Here is a 17,117-nt window from a genome sequence, read left to right as displayed (position 1 = left end):
GTAAATTACGTCCCAAAATTTTACTCGCCAACAGACAATCCAGCTAGAGAAGCCTAGCTAAAACATATCAATCATTATCTATGATGGTGGTAACTGCATTCCACATTTCAATATTTAAAAAATATTTTTAGATGATTTTTCAATTACATAATTTTCTTGATTTAATTGAAGGTTCAATTAACTAAAGCCAAAATAATATACACTCCCGGAAATTGAAATAAGAACACCGTGAATTCATTGTCCCAGGAAGGGGAAACTTTATTGACACATTCCTGGGGTCAGATACATCACATGATCACACTGACAGAACCACAGGCACATAGACACAGGCAACAGAGCATGCACAATGTCGGCACTAGTACAGTGTATATCCACCTTTCGCAGCAATGCAGGCTGCTATTCTCCCATGGAGACGATCGTAGAGATGCTGGATGTAGTCCTGTGGAACGGCTTGCCATGCCATTTCCACCTGGCGCCTCAGTTGGACCAGCGTTCGTGCTGGACGTGCAGACCGCGTGAGACGACGCTTCATCCAGTCCCAAACATGCTCAATGGGGGACAGATCCGGAGATCTTGCTGGCCAGGGTAGTTGACTTACACCTTCTAGAGCACGTTGGGTGGCACGGGATACATGCGGACGTGCATTGTCCTGTTGGAACAGCAAGTTCCCTTGCCGGTCTAGGAATGGTAGAACGATGGGTTCGATGACGGTTTGGAGGTACCGTGCACTATTCAGTGTCCCCTCGACGATCACCAGTGGTGTACGGCCAGTGTAGGAGATCGCTCCCCACACCATGATGCCGGGTGTTGGCCCTGTGTGCCTCGGTCGTATGCAGTCCTGATTGTGGCGCTCACCTGCACGGCGCCAAACACGCATACGACCATCATTGGCACCAAGGCAGAAGCGACTCTCATCGCTGAAGACGACACGTCTCCATTCGTCCCTCCATTCACGCCTGTCGCGACACCACTGGAGGCGGGCTGCACGATGTTGGGGCGTGAGCGGAAGACGGCCTAACGGTGTGCGGGACCGTAGCCCAGCTTCATGGAGACGGTTGCGAATGGTCCTCGCCGATACCCCAGGAGCAACAGTGTCCCTAATTTGCTGGGAAGTGGCGGTGCGGTCCCCTACGGCACTGCGTAGGATCCTACGGTCTTGGCGTGCATCCGTGCGTCGCTGCGGTCCGGTCCCAGGTCGACGGGCACGTGCACCTTCCGCCGACCACTGGCGACAACATCGATGTACTGTGGAGACCTCACGCCCCACGTGTTGAGCAATTCGGCGGTACGTCCACCCGGCCTCCCGCATGCCCACTATACGCCCTCGCTCAAAGTCCGTCAACTGCACATACGGTTCACGTCCACGCTGTCGCGGCATGCTACCAGTGTTAAAGATTGCGATGGAGCTCCGTATGCCACGGCAAACTGGCTGACACTGACGGCGGCGGTGCACAAATGCTGCGCAGCTAGCGCCATTCGACGGCCAACACCGCGGTTCCTGGTGTGTCCGCTGTGCCGTGCGTGTGATCATTGCTTGTACAGCCCTCTCGCAGTGTCCGGAGCAAGTATGGTGGGTCTGACACACCGGTGTCAATGTGTTCTTTTTTCCATTTCCAGGAGTGTATAATTAAATAATAAAAATAATAAAATTTAAAACCACCATTAAAATTGGCGACCGTGACAGGACTTGTTTATGTAGGTATAGATGGATGCATATGTATTATTGTGAATTTGATATCTAAAAAAATTTACATATTTCTGTTACATGAAAAACCACTGTAACGAGATACGAGACAATTTCAATAAGTTGGGTAATACGAGACGTGGAGCACGATCCTTAAAAGAAAAAACCATGACTTGAGACATTGCTGAAGCGCAGTAAGAAAGGAGGTAAGGACATTAATGTTTTCCTTTGCCCTGGTGTGCAAAATTCAGTTAGGGAGTGTTAAATTCTAAAAAACGTTGCATATTTTTTGTGAATTTTGCAAAACGTGGTCGGCAAGATGGCCACTGTCTAGAACGGCTGAGAATCGTCGCTAGATTGTTTTATTGTGAATCGCTATACATCAACAGTAATTGTTACTAAATAACATTTGCCGTGCATAAATTGAGGAGAATTAACGGTCAATTTTACTAAATTCAGCGAGGTGTATTTTTTAAATTCTTGGGCAAAGTCGGTAGAAACATTAAAATGGCTACACCGCCCAGAGTAGAATCAGACGTAGTCAATGACGAGCAAAATATGGCGAGTCACGAAACTTAAAATAATGAATTGTAGGTGGGTGAAAATGCACCTACGGCCGAACATACTGAAAAACCCACGCAGAGTGAATCAGTACCTACTAATTTCGCGGAACTGTTCAAATTTTTCAGAGAACAGATGCAAGGTTTACATCGCGCTGTTCATGAACAAAATACACACTTTATAGAAGTTCAGAAAAAAGTTACAGCAGTTTAGATGCAAAACTGAAAACTTCAGCCACTGAAATCAAAACTAGTATGAGTGGTAGTTTAGACGCAAAACTGCAAAATGTGACTAACAATTTAGATGCAAAACTGCAAAAGGTGACTGGCAGTTTAGACTCAAAACTTCAGAATCAGACTGCGGCCACTGAAATTCAAAGTAATATAACAACATTAGTAAACGAAAATTTGAACGCCGTAGCCAATCAGATACAAGAAAGTGTCGCCACGCAAATTCGTGACGACCTTGATAGAAAATTCAGTAAAATTGAAACTAACTTCAAAACTATTAGTGATAAATTTGACCACATGCGAAAAACATACAAGCAGTTACCCAAAGCTGTCAATGATGTAACCAAGCAGGTCGCGCAAGTTAATGCACACAAAGTACATTAGAAAATTCTGTACAGCAAATAGCTACAGGCACTCGCTATCAAACAGGAGAAATCTGTAGAAGCGGAGTTTGTAGAGAAAGGCAATCAGCTTACTCTTCACTTTGTATACTGTTTGAACATGAAAGACGACCAGTTTCAAGAATGTTTACGGAACGAACTGCCTGTAACCGTAAAGAAAGCGACAAACAAAGCTCTGTCTTCAGCAGACATGTTAGGTGAAAACACCGAACAGATTTCTGAATGAAAACGGACACTTAAACAAGAAGTAGACACGTTAAAAAGGGAGCTGGCAGCGATAAAAAAAGGCAGCAGGCGATGCTGATTTACGTGTCAATACGTTGCCAGAGAGGCAGACTGTGATATCTCGAGCAGCAACACCTAACAGCTGTTCGGCAACAATGCCCATTCCGCAACCCGTTCACGTAGCTTGTGAACAGGGGGCGGCCAGTTCCCTTTCTAATATACTTCTGGAAGAGAGTTTACTAAAATACAGACAGTTCCAAAGATTTACACTTGATCGCAAAATACCACAACCTGACATTTTTATCGAAAGCTTCCGTGGCATACTATCAAAATCATGGAACGATAAACAGCAAATACAGTTTATCACTGCCCATATTCAAGGTGAACAAAAGAAAAATCTGAAGTAGGAATTAAAATCCATGGAGAAGAAATAAAAACTTTGAGGTTCGCCGATGACATTGTAGTTCTGTCAGAGACAGCAAAGGACTTGGAAGAGCAGCTGAACGGAATGGACAGGGTCTTGAAAGGAGGATATAATATGAACATCAACAAAAGCAAAACGAGGATAATGGAATGTAGTCGAAATAAGTCGGGTGATGCTGAGGGAATTAGATTAGGAAATGACACACTTAAAGTAGTATAGGAGTTTTGCTATTTGGGGAGCAAAATAACCGCTGATGGTCGAAGTAGAGAGGATATAAAATGTAGACTGACAATGTCAAGGAAAGCATTTCTGAAGAAGAGAAATTTGTTAACATCGAATATAGAGTTAAGGGTCAGGAAGTCGTTTCTGAAAGTATTTGTATGGAGTGTAGCCATGTATGGAAGTGAAACGTGGGCGATAAATAGTTTAGATAAGAAGAGAATAGAAGCTTTCGAAATGTGGTGCTACAGAAGAATACTGAAGATTAGATGGGTAGATCACATAACTAACGAGGAGGTATTGACCAGAATTGGAGAGAAGAGAAATTTGTGGCACAACTTGACTAGAAGAAGGGATCGATTGGTAGGGCATATTCTGAGGCATCAAGGAATCACTAATTTAGTACTGGAGGGCAGCGTGGAGGGTAAAAATCGTAGAGGGAGACCAAGAGACGAATACACTGAACAGATTCAGAAGGATGTTGGTTGCAGTAGGTACTGGGAGATGAAGAATCTTGCACAGGATAGAGTAGCATGGAGAGCTGCATCAAACCAGTCTCTGGACTGAAGACCACAACCACAACAACATTGAAGGTGATGGCGCCTTATGGGCGAGTGAAGTAATAGATTATTGACATACTTACGAGGAATTCGAAAAAGCTTTTCTAAATAAGTATTGGTCTGCAAAAACACAAGAACGTTTATGGCGTGAGGTATATGAGCCCGAGGTGTACAATAGTAAAGAAGGTACACTGCGTAAATATTTTGAGAAACACATAAATAAGACGAAATACTGGCATGAGCCAATGAACAAACAAGAAGGCATATGGCTTTTAAAATCAAATTTACAAGTATCAATAAAAAAAATACTCCATGTACCAGATTGAGATGTAGATTATTTTGCGTCTGAAAACGTCCATTGGACCAGCTATAGTACCATCAGCTTAACATGAAAGGACAACACTGTAGTGCATATTTTCATGTCCACTTGTTTTTATACTTACAGTTTTAGCACCTTCAATGGCAACAGTTCTGCTACTCAGCACATCAAATGCCAGAAGAATTTCGTCCATATTCGCTTTTTGGCTTAGTTCGACACTGGTTTTCTTTCGATGTTGAATAAAAAAGCGATGGAAAGATGATATTTTCTCTTAATACTCTTGTGGCATTTTCTGAGATTCTTAGTTTTCGTTCGTATGCCAAGTCCACGACGCTTCATAGACCTGTAGCACCAACCAACTCCACGCTTAACACCTGTTATGTACACTGTAGCGTTAGTTTACGAGCGTGTATTTGAATCATTTTTGTATTAATTCCAAAGCAGTTTTTAAGGTGTCCTTTAAACCATCTCAATACGTCATTCCTAGTTTTGGCCATTTTGCATTCAGTCCTCTATTTGCACATTTAGTCTTCCTTCTTTACTAGCCCGTTAATCGAGAATGTCTTTTTTTTTAGGGCATCGTATGAACACCTTTTTTCCATTGCAAAACTAGCTACTAATAAAAATATTATACTGTTACCGATAACACAAATAACTTTCAGTTCAAGTTCACTTGCACCGTACACTGCAGTAATGCATCATAGACTACATAGCGCTCTGGGTTTGTGAGGGCGAGGCCGAAGGGAGACAATGTTAGGGAGCTTGTGAATCCCCACAACTCATGTTCGTCGCATCAGTGCACTGCTGTTGCCAGATAAATCCAACGTTGACAGATAGAGGCAGGTTCCCCGAGGCATCGAATATATGGCCATTTTAAAGACTGGCGGGAATTTTAAACCAAACACTGGGTATTTTTATATTAATTTCGACTTTAAGACGCATCTGAATTTTGGAGGTAATTTTTCGAAGAAAAAAGTGCGCCTTATAGTCCGCAAAATACAGTAGTCTACCTGTGAAGTTGCTGTTGCTGCTTGTCTACTGACAGCACAATATTTCTGTCCTCCTATGCTGGCGGGACTGCCTCACATGACATCTAGTCATAAGTTCCGCGTTACGTAGGAGGGTGTCTGGATACTTTTTAACAGATTTTTGTATTTTGAAGACACAGTCCTTAAAGAGCCAAACACACACACACCAACTAACTGACCAACAGACCTATTTCGTGTGCAACCAACCCACATTCCGATCAGCTTCACTCAGCGTTTACAATGTTGTCCTGTTCCTATCGCTGATTGTAAATTGTTTTTAGTAATTTCGTTGCGGTTATGTAGAAGTGACCCCGCTAGGTTCTACAAGGAAACAAAAATTGGAATTTGGCTTTACTGTTTTAGAGACAACAAGGCCAAAAGAAGCGGCTAGCGCAAAGAAAATATTCACCAACTCTCTTTAGCTAAGGAGCTGGCACATGATTACTTTCGTAATTATCTAACAACAGATAAAACATGCTTTCTGGAGCTGCTGAACATCATCACACCATTCATAATTCGCTAATGAGACAGGCAAGAAACTGAAAAAATAAGCTGTTAGCTACTTCACTACGTCTAGCCACTGGCAGACGTTGCGAGGACGCGAAACTAAGGGCAGTTTCATTCCCACAATTTTTATCTATAATGGTTGATGGAACCTACCTGCAACGTGATTAATAGTTGCCTGAGGAACTATATCATGGTAGATCAAACCAAATAAAATAGGGTGAAGAAAAAGTGCCGCATTTGGAGGTCTGCGTACGATTCCCCATCCAAATTCAAGACAAAGTTTATCTAGAAAAATCAAATCGTGTGCATTTTGAAAACACATCTGTAACAGCACCACCGTTTAAGATGGGAAAAGGTTAGCTTCGGTGCAGTACTTCTGAGTGCACAAGTTACAGCTAGGTGCTGGCCTGTTGACAGTGAGTTACGCTACCAGCAGTTGCGAAGTAGAATGGAGGTCACAGGGCCATAGATCTGCTGAAAAGAGTAAATGCAGTGGTTTGCATGGCACAAGTTATGGGCAGAAGGGACCCACTGGCGCAACCCAGGTGTTATGAGTACATGACTTGGAGAGGCACGTTAGCAAAACAGAGGCGCACAGGCGCTTATAAATAGGCGCCGGTTCATTAACAAGGCATTCAAGTGTGACAGCTCTCCTGGATGGTGGGGTTTGTCACACCACTGGCTAAACTCAGCAGCAGATGGGGTGCCAGTGTTCCAGTCCATGGATGGTGTGGTGTGTCACACTACTGGCTAAACTCAGCAGCAGATGGGGTGTCAGTGTTCCAGTCCATGGATGGTGGGGTGTGTCACACCACTGGCTAAACTCAGCAGCAGATGGGGTGCCAGTGTTCCAGTCCATGGATGGTGGGGTGTGTCACACCACTGGCTAAACTCAGCAGCAGATGGGGTGCCAGTGTTCCAGTCCATGGATGGTGGGGTGTGTCACACCACTGGCTAAACTCAGCAGCAGATGGGGTGCCAGTGTTCCAGTCCATGGCAGGTCACTAGTTCCACCCTTTTAGGCCAACTCGAGGACTGCATCCAGCCAGCGGTGGGCCACGCCATGGCTCACATCTGTGGCCAGTCTTGTTGGCTCCCAACACACGCCGGAGGCATCTCGAGGCGAGGGTCACAGATTCGGACACCGTATCGCAGACGCTTGTTTTCGCCGCAATCTTAGCCACGCCATCGAGGAAGCATGCCGCGGGCCATCTTGCAGCTAAGCCGTTTCGCAGACAGCGAATTGGAGTCCTCAGCATTGCGGGAAACGATGGTACAGACTGAGAGGAATGGGGGCACTGTAGCTACAAATAATAAATCACTTGGGAAACTCAGATGAGTTTTAATATGGCGCATCCTGGCTGTTTCCATCCTCATCCAACATTCCTCTACACATATATGAAAACGAGGAGCTGCAATAGTCATATCGTGCATTGCATCATAATGTACAGAGAAACATGTATCATCGCTATCTACTCTATCAGCCATCTTAGCTCACTGAGTAGATACTTGTGTCATCCAATCCACACCCACCATCAAGCCATGGTTCGAATCCTCGTCAATGTCCTTTATTATTTTTTAGACGTCCGTTGCGAAGTTCTCGTCATTTATAAACAGGACATCATTTTGTCACATGACAACAGCTTACCACACAACTGTGTGATCCACTAAACTGCATGCATGTGTCTACTAACTTCGCATTGCACAACCACAACTATTCCTGTCAAGTTCACATAGGGCGACTTCCCGATTTTGTACAGAAACAATGAATACGGTGATATGATTTTGGTGCTAGATGCATCCAATAACCAAACTGCTGCTACTCGCGCATATGCTGCATTGCATTCTCAAAGGCGCCTTCCTGATAAAGTTTTTCGTCGCCTGAAACAACGCCTCCGAGAAACCGGTAATCTTCGTCCGCAAGTAGTGGACAGAGGTCGTCCAGGGACTCGACATACTCCAGAAACAGAGGACAGGATTCTTGAAACTGTTCATGAGTCACCGCAGTGCACTGTCTGTGGTATTGCAATAAAGTTCTAGATATCTCAAAGACTGATTGAAGTGTTGCACGATGAAGAACTGCATCCATATCATTACACATTAACTCAAATTCAAATGGTTCAAATGGCTCTGAGCACTATGGGACTTAACATCTGTGGTCATCAGTCCCCTAGAACTTAGGACTACTTAAACCTAACTAACCCAAGGACATCACACACACCCATGACCGAGGCAGGATTCGAACCTGCGACCGTAGCAGTCGCGCGGTTCCGGATTGAGCGCCTTAACCGCGAGACCACCGCGGCCGGCTCTTTAATATTGCATTCGACGAGTACAGCTTTGTAAATGGCTTTTGCACTAACTGTAAGGTAATGAACATTTTATAAACAACGTGATATGGACTAACGACTCTAACTTCATTCGTGAAGCTATTTTCAACCTCCAAAACAGTCACTATTGGTCGGAGCACAACCCATATGTTATCCACGAACGCGGATTTCAGACATGCTTTGGCTTAACCTGTTGTCTATAATCGTGGGAGGAGTGCATTTGGGCCCTTACCTGTTGCCGGACACGTTGAACGTACCTTTGTATCATGCGTTTCCTTACAAAACTTTGCCTGAAGCATTAGCTGCACTTGGTGTTTGGCGACAGCTAGTTTCAGCAGATGCTACACCGCCATATTTTGAAAGATTGTGTCTAACTATTTACATGAAGTGTTTCCAGGGAAATGGATTGATCGTGGAGTTCCAATATTTTGGTCCCCACCTTGCCCGCACGTTAACCCACAAGATTTTTATTTGTGGGGACACTTAAAGGAACAAGTTTATAGTACTCCACCCATGAATGTATACGACCTAATAGCTCGCATGCATACCGCTTCGCCAATGGTGGAAGCAGGTGTGTTGCGTAGGGTCCGGCGAAGTACGAATGGCGAATGGTTTGCAAACAGAACGTGGTCGTTTTGAATATCTCTAAAATGAATGTTGCCCGAACATGTGCGTACCAGCTCTGTGTAGATAACCCTAGACGTCGAATTCACAGAATTGAATCATTGTGTGTACTCACAGCATAATGTGCTATCTAGTGTAGCCTGCCTGCTGTGTTTTTTATACCTCACTGAATACAGACGATGTTACTGAATGCTCTATTACTTTCTGTTGGTTATATTTTCTCAAGGACGAAGTAAAGTGGTCGTTTACGTCTGTAAAAAGTTCATGTTATGTCTTTATGTTTAAACAGAAACAGAAAGAAATACACAAAATATCGCGCTGTGAAGGTGTAAACTGAATATAGTTTGATGCTTTGATAGAAAAAAAATCTTTGGTCCCAACGCCACTCAACCGTGGTCGAGTTTGCCTATCATGCCCGTCACCCCCCTCCCCCCTCCCTCCCCTCCCCCCCCTCCCCCCATCCCCGGCATTGCTTCGTCTCTCTGAGCCAATGGGACAGATCCCGCACAGTGCAAAGTTCACGGTACCTGTTATTGGCCAGGCTGCACGCAGTTACAGCGTTTTCAGAGCCTTGTTTTTTGAATCACGTTTTTATTAAACATATTGGCAGCACTAGGTTTGCTGTATACACTTTGGTCTTAAACTAGGACGAGGAATCGCACGCTGACCGTCAAGTGTAGCACTTTTTCTTCGCCCTGTATACGTAGCATAAAAGACGTCCCCTGTAAGTTTAAGAAACTCATTTCAACTTACGAAAAGAAATAGTACAAATGGTGATGACGAACATAATCTAATCAGTACAATAACACATACATAAGAAATAAAGCATTTAGCAACTGTTATACACTAATGGCCATTAAAATTGCTACACCACGAAGATGTGCTACAGACACGAAATTTAACCGACAGGAAGAAGATGATGTGATATGCAAATGATTAGCTTTTCAGAGCGTTCACACAAGGTTGGCGCCGGTGGTGACACCTACAACGTGCTGACATGAGGAAAGTTCCCAATCGATTTCTCATACACAAACAGCAGTTGACCAGCGTTGCCTGGTGAAACGTTGTTGTGATGCCTCGTGTAAGGAGGAGAAATGCGTGCCATCAAGTTTCCGACTTTGACAAAGATCGGATTGTAGCCTATCGCGATTGCGGTTTATCGTATCGCGACATTGCTGCTCGCGTTGGTCGAGATCCAACGACTCTCAGCAGAATATGGAATCGGCGGGTTCAGGGGGGTAATACGGAACGCCGTGCTAGATCCCAACAGCTTCGTATCACTAGCAATCGAGATGATAGGCATCTTATCCGAATGGCTGTAACGGATCGTGCAGCCACGTCTCGATGCCTGAGTCAACGGATGGGGACGTTTGCAAGACAACAACTATCTGCACGAACAGTTCGACGACGTTTGCAGCAGCATGGACTATCACCTCGGAGACCATGGCTGCGGTTACCCCTGACGCTGCATCACAGACAGGAGCGCCTGCGATGGTGTATTCAACGACGAACCTGGGTGCACGAATGGCAAAACGTCATTTTATCGGATGAATCCAGGTTCTGTTTACAGTATCGTGATGGTCGCATCCGTGTTTGGTGACATCGCGGCGAACGCACATTGGAAGCGTTATTCGTCATCACCATACTGGCGTATCACCCGGCGTGATGGTATGGGGTGCCACTGGTTACACGTCTCGCATTGACGGCACTTTGAACAGTGGACGTTACATTTCAGATGTGTTACGACCCGTGGCTCTACCCTTCATTCGATCCCTGCGAAACCCTACATTTCAGCGGGATAATGCACGACCGCGTGTTGCAGATCTTGTACGGGCCTTTCTGGATACAGAAAATGTTGGACTGCTGCCCTGGCCAGCACATTCTTCAGATCTCTCACCAAATGAAAACGTCTGGTCAATGGTGGCCGAGCAACTGGCTCGTAACAATACGCCATTCACTACTCTTAATGAAATGTGGTATCGTGTTGATGCTGCATGGGCAGCTGTACCTGTACACGCCATCCAAGCTCTGTTTGACTCAATGCCCAGGCGTATCAAGGCCGTTATTACGGCCAGAGGTGCTTGTTCTGGGTACTGATTTCTCAGGATCTGTGCACCCAAATTGCGTGAAAATGTAGTCACATGTCAGTTCTAGTATAATATATTTGTCCAATGAATACCCGCCTGCCATCTGCATTTCTTCTTGGTGTAGCAATTTTAATGGCCAGTAGTGTAACTGTAAAAACTACCCTACGCTTTGCTGTTCATATTACAATGCTGGACATATCCGAATTTCTTTTAACACTTCTAATAATGAAGCAATTATATTCTGTGAATAAATGTCCATCGACTGTCTACATTTCGGTTTTTAGGTGTTGTTACCGATATGTATCGGAAATGAAATCTGAGATCTAATCTGTCGTTATTTCGATTTTTTAGCTTTCATTTCCGATAGGAATCGTAAATAAAACCTATTACCCGAAATACATTCATAAAATGTATATCTTTTGCTCTTCTTAGGTGCTACATGAAACCATTATCCAGTCACATAGAACTTTGTCATGCGGAAAGCCACAGTTGTTAAACATGATAATGAATGGAAATGAAATGATCTAGGAGACAACCGTAGTTGGTGATTTCTTTATTGTGACAACTGGTTTCGCTACCTTAAAACAGGGTACTCAGGTGAAAAGAGTGTCACGTTAGCACACTAAGGCGCCTCCAACACCTGACTGCACCCTTGCAACTACCACAGGTGCGCCACCACGCTATTCACCCCGATGCTCTCTTTTATTTTATTTTACAGCTTCCGCTCTACAGTGACTTGATTTTTGACTACGAACGTTGCGGCCGTCTTGATGCGTTAACGTGACACTGTTTCCGCCCGAAGATGGTGTTCTGATGCAGCGGAACCGTTTGTAACAATAAGGAAATCACCAGTTACATTTGCCTTGCGGTTCATTTCACTTCCATTAATTATCGAATCGTTAAAAAATGAAATAAGTGCTTCGTTTCTTGCATCTCTATTGTTATACGACTCGCATGAAGTGTCCTGCAACATGTGCAATCTCTAAATATTTCCTGGAACTCTGTAATTAAAGTTTCATCCTCCTCACCCACTGTGTATATTAGAACGGAATTTAACCAACGCCACCTAGATTAAGAGGGTCTGCACGCTGAGCAGCCCGCCTACGAAGAGCAGTCACACAAATCTTGTCCACCCAAAAGCAGATCTATTGCAAGGCACTTCTAGTAGCGCTTTTTTGCTATATGTTATGTTTTTAGTAACATAAATCACTATTGTAATAAAATCAATTAATTATTTCCTTCACTAATGCTCTAAACCTTGCATGTTTTGCCACTATAACCTTAATAAATAAGAACTACTCTAAAATATTTCGTGTTTGTAAATGCTGAATATTACAATTTATAACTATTTCTGGTGATATTTGTGAACTATTAGTTATCTTAATATTGGGCTAACTTTTTCTTTCCCAAGTCACGTTATTCAAAAACAAGTATTGTTAGCCCGAAATGGCCAAATAATAAAACACGGAAATAGAGCCCCTTATCTAATCACTTGGAGAGAAGACAAAAACCTCTACTCTTTCTGCCTTCCTTTCACCTCAGATTCTAGAACCTTGCCGTCAGTACTCTGAACCACCGATCCAGCACCTGCTAAAAGTAACGCGTTGTTACGTTTCTACGAGTTGCTCGGCTGACATAGTGATAACACCGACATATGTAGTGCTCCAAATCAATAACGAAACTATTTTTCAAAATACGTTACGTTACGTGGAGCACGACAGGGCCGACGATGATATGTTCATGTTCAGTATCAGGCTTCACTTTCACAGCAAGCAAACAACTAAAATGGAACAGACAATAACAACACGTTGTAAGCAAAAATTCGCAGCCAACTGTTACACGCATAACCTGTTGTGTTGGCAGAAGAGCCAAAACTGTGTTACTAGTAGAGGCCGAAATGCACGCGTTTTAGGTCACGCAGGCTGGCGTGAGGAGGGAAGAACTATACTGACGTGAGGTCTGGAACATGACAAAGAATTAGAATTCAGAAAGCGGACGTAATTAGTTTGATACTTAACTTTAATCCATTAATGATGAACGTCGCTCTTGACGGTACATGATTCACAATATTATCTGTTCAGATTATAGTAACTGAATATGGTGCCTTGCTAGGTCGTAGCAAATGAAGTAGCTGAAGGCTATGCTAAACTGTCGTCTCTGCAAACAAGAGCGTATTTCTCAGTGAACCATCGCTAGCAAAGTCGGCTGTACAACTGGAGTGAGTGCTAGGAAGTCTCTCTAGACCTGCCGTGTGGCGGCCCTCGGTCTGCAATCACTGACAGTGGCGAAACGCGGGTCCGATGTGTACTAGCGGACCGCGGCTGATTTAAAGGCTACCACCTAGCAAGTGTGGTGTCTGGCAGTGACACCACATAACCTATCAAGAAATTGACGATTATTGTCCTGCAACTTCGGCGAATTCAGCGACAGATTATTGAGACATTCTCGTAAAATCAAAACTGCGAATTCGCAGGGGTTAAATCCTCATATAGGGTTTATCTAGTTCAGCAGACACGAGTCACCCACTATGTTAAGGTTTATCTTCCATAACAAAATCTAGGAAATATTAATGACGATAATAATAATACAGCATACTACCAAAACAATAACACAGTAAGTGCCAAGATATTTGTATCTTTAAGGTTATGCTTCGTGTTAGTAACTTCAAACTACACTCTAATTATAAAGGAACTTAAATGAGTTACCTTTATTGTTTTCCTGATAGTTAAATGCTCCCTTGGGATAAACCGTTTCCATTTTTCTAATAACTTTTCTTCCTTTGGAGAAAAAACCTCGCACCTTCGGTTCTGTCGGATGATTTCCTTCACACACAGTCACACAAAATCTGTAAATCATTTTGTCTGTTATCAACACAAATTTGTACTGTACACCACATCAATGACATAAAAAACATCCTAAAACAGTTACATTGTGCAACGTTCACGTATTCCCAAGCTCAGTACAATGCTACACAAAACTGGTCGTTTGCTGTTGTTATGACCACTCTTGGTACACTCATCATTCTGCACGCAGGCAACGCACAGACATTCTTAACCTAGATGGCGTTGATTTAACCTCGAGCAGTGACAAAAGACGAACTTTTGTGGGGTGATTGGCACGACAATGCTAACTACAGCACAGTTTATCGGGTGATATGCGGGGGGTGGGGGGGGGGGTCTGTCGGATGGTGGATAGTCTGGTAATTTCCAAGAAAGATTGTCTATCGAAGTCGCGGGGTACAAACGACACTTATCGAACGTGCGATTGTAAATCGATCAAGCGAGTCTCGTGGCGGGCTTTATGATCAATTATTTGTGATCGTCATTTTTATCTGTTATCCGTCGTTCCTTTAGTTGCTCTAAATTACGCACCTCCGCGAATTATTTGTGAGTTGCTTGGGAAACCCAGACGATTTCTGTCGATCGTGAGTGTGATGCCCGGTGTTCCTGACGTTTCTTTGGCGGATTCTCTCACATGGAAAAATCTAATTCCATGCTTACCCAGACTAGAAAATTGTTTGACTTTTTGTTACATATATGGAGTACTACCGGACGACAAAAGGAGGGACTGTATGGACTGTGGTGGTGCGAAGTGTGTAAAACTTTGTAAGAGGAGCTTCGGTGCTAAAATACCGTTTCAGTTTCATTGTGCACAGTGCGGAAAACGAACGAGTTTCAGGAAGAACACGTAGTTCGACTCTTCCAAATTATCCATCCAGACCAACGTAATTCTATCTTGCTGGTTTCGAGACTGAACGTTGCAAGCAACAGCATCGGAAACTGAGTTATCTGCTAGTAAATATGTGACTATTTCGGGTTTTGCAGAGAAGTCTGTTATGTGGTAGTGATAAACGACAGTGTACCAATTGGTGGAGCGAGTAAAGTTGTGGAAGTGGGCGAATCTCATATAACTAGAAGGAAGAACCAGAGATGACGAAATTCAAAGAGAGAAATCGATCATATTTGGGTATCGGTGGAATAGAAAGAGAGTCCCGGAAGTGTTTCGTTGTGAGAGTATTGTCCCGAGACAAGGTCACTTTAGTGGGTCTGATAAAGTACTTCATGCTGCCTGGTTATAAAGTCAATACAGACTGGTTTCAGCCCTACAAGACTCTGAAAGCTGGAGGATTTGACCAGGAGTTCGTGAACCACTCTGTAGAGTTCGTGTCTTAGGATGATGCTAGTGTGCACACGCAGAATATCTAGCGGCTATGGAAATCTGTGAAGTCATCCATTAAAAGAGAAGGGCGTCCAGGAGAAAGAGACGAACTGTACTTGTTTCAGTATCTCTATTTCCAAAACTCGCGTTTGCAGCGAACAGTTAAGGCAAGTGACACTCTGCCAATACTCTTGCGTGATATTGGCAGAGTTTACCCAGGCTATGGCAAAAAGGGAATTGTCCCTGTAGCGCATACATCACATGGACATTCACATGACAACAACAATGACGATGAGTAAGGAAGTCGTCTCCTTTGTAATTACAAGTATTTTTTTTTTAGCGCTCTTCTTTTGTCGTTGCTGTAGTGACCACCGTAATCTGGCTCACAACGCCCGCGACGAGACTCGCATGATCGACTTCGCACGTTCGATATGTGCCATTTGGACCCCGCGACTTCGATAGGCAATCATTCTTCGAAATTACCGATAGTCTTACAATAACCGACCACCCGGAAGAGAAGTTGGTCGATCGTTTGGCAAAAGCGCCTAAACCCGTCCAGTTTGTCGGTCGCTTGGTTGGTGCGTGTGCAGGGAATAGGGCTCTTACTCCAACGTCATTATCGACGCGGCGCATTGTCGTCGGTCGCGCGGCAACGTCTGCGAGAGCACTAGGGAGAGCAGAAGAGGCGTCGGCAGCGACAGCGTGGAGATGGCGCGCCTGCGGCAGAGGACGGCATCGCAGGTGGCTCGGCACGTGTGGCGCCGCCCCTTCGTGGGCGGCTGCGCCGGCGTCCCGCGGCCCGTGCTGGATGCGCTGCGGCTCGGCGTCGCCGTCGGCTTGCTGCAGTCGCGCCAGGGCGCCTACCAACTCACCGTCGGCGCCTACAGGTCAGTCGCGTTTACTCCTTCGCGGCGCTGCTGTTCGTTATACACGAGTCCCCCGATGGTGCTCACAGACCGGTTGTTCCGGAGACCGGAGTCTCGTACCATTTCAGTCGGAATCTCTGACACAGTCCACTTCGATAAGTAGCGAGATACTTCCGGCAAAACTTTAACAAATGGTTCAAATCTACATCTACATACATACTCCGCAATCCACCATACGGTGCGTGGAGGAAGGTACCTCGTACCACAACTAGCATCTTCTCTCCCTGTTCCACTCCCAAACAAAACGAGGGAAAAATGACTGCCTATATGCCACCGTTCGAGCCCTAATCCCTCTTATCTTTGTGGTCTTTCCGCGAAATGTAAGTTGGCGGCAGTAAAATTGTACAGCAGTCAGCCTCAAATGCTGGTTCTCTAAATTTCCTCAGTAGCGATTCAGGAAAAGAACACCTCCTTTCCTCTAGAGAATCCCACCCGAGTTCCTGAAGCATTTCCGTAACACTCGCGCGATGGTCAAACCTACCAGTAACAAATCTAGCAGCCCGCCTCTGAATTGCTTCTATGTCCACCCTCAATTCGACCTGATAGGGATCTCAAACGCTCGAGCAGTACTCAAGAACAGGTCGTATTAGTGTTTTATAAGCGGTCTCCTTTACAGATGAACCACAGCCTCCCAAAATTCTACCAATGAATCGAAGACGACTATCCGCCTTCCCTACAACTGCCATTACATGCTTGTCCCACTTCATATCGCTATGCAATGTAACGCCCAAATATTTTATCTACGTGACTGTGTCACGCGCTACACTACTAATGGAGTATTCAAACATTACGGGATTCTTTTTCCTATTCATATGCATTAATTTACATTTATCT

This window comes from Schistocerca serialis, chromosome 7 (genome assembly GCF_023864345.2).
Source record: "Schistocerca serialis cubense isolate TAMUIC-IGC-003099 chromosome 7, iqSchSeri2.2, whole genome shotgun sequence".
NCBI lineage: Eukaryota > Metazoa > Arthropoda > Insecta > Orthoptera > Acrididae > Schistocerca > Schistocerca serialis.
The sequence above is the reverse complement of the archived record's forward strand: the minus strand, read 5'-3'. Positions refer to the sequence as shown.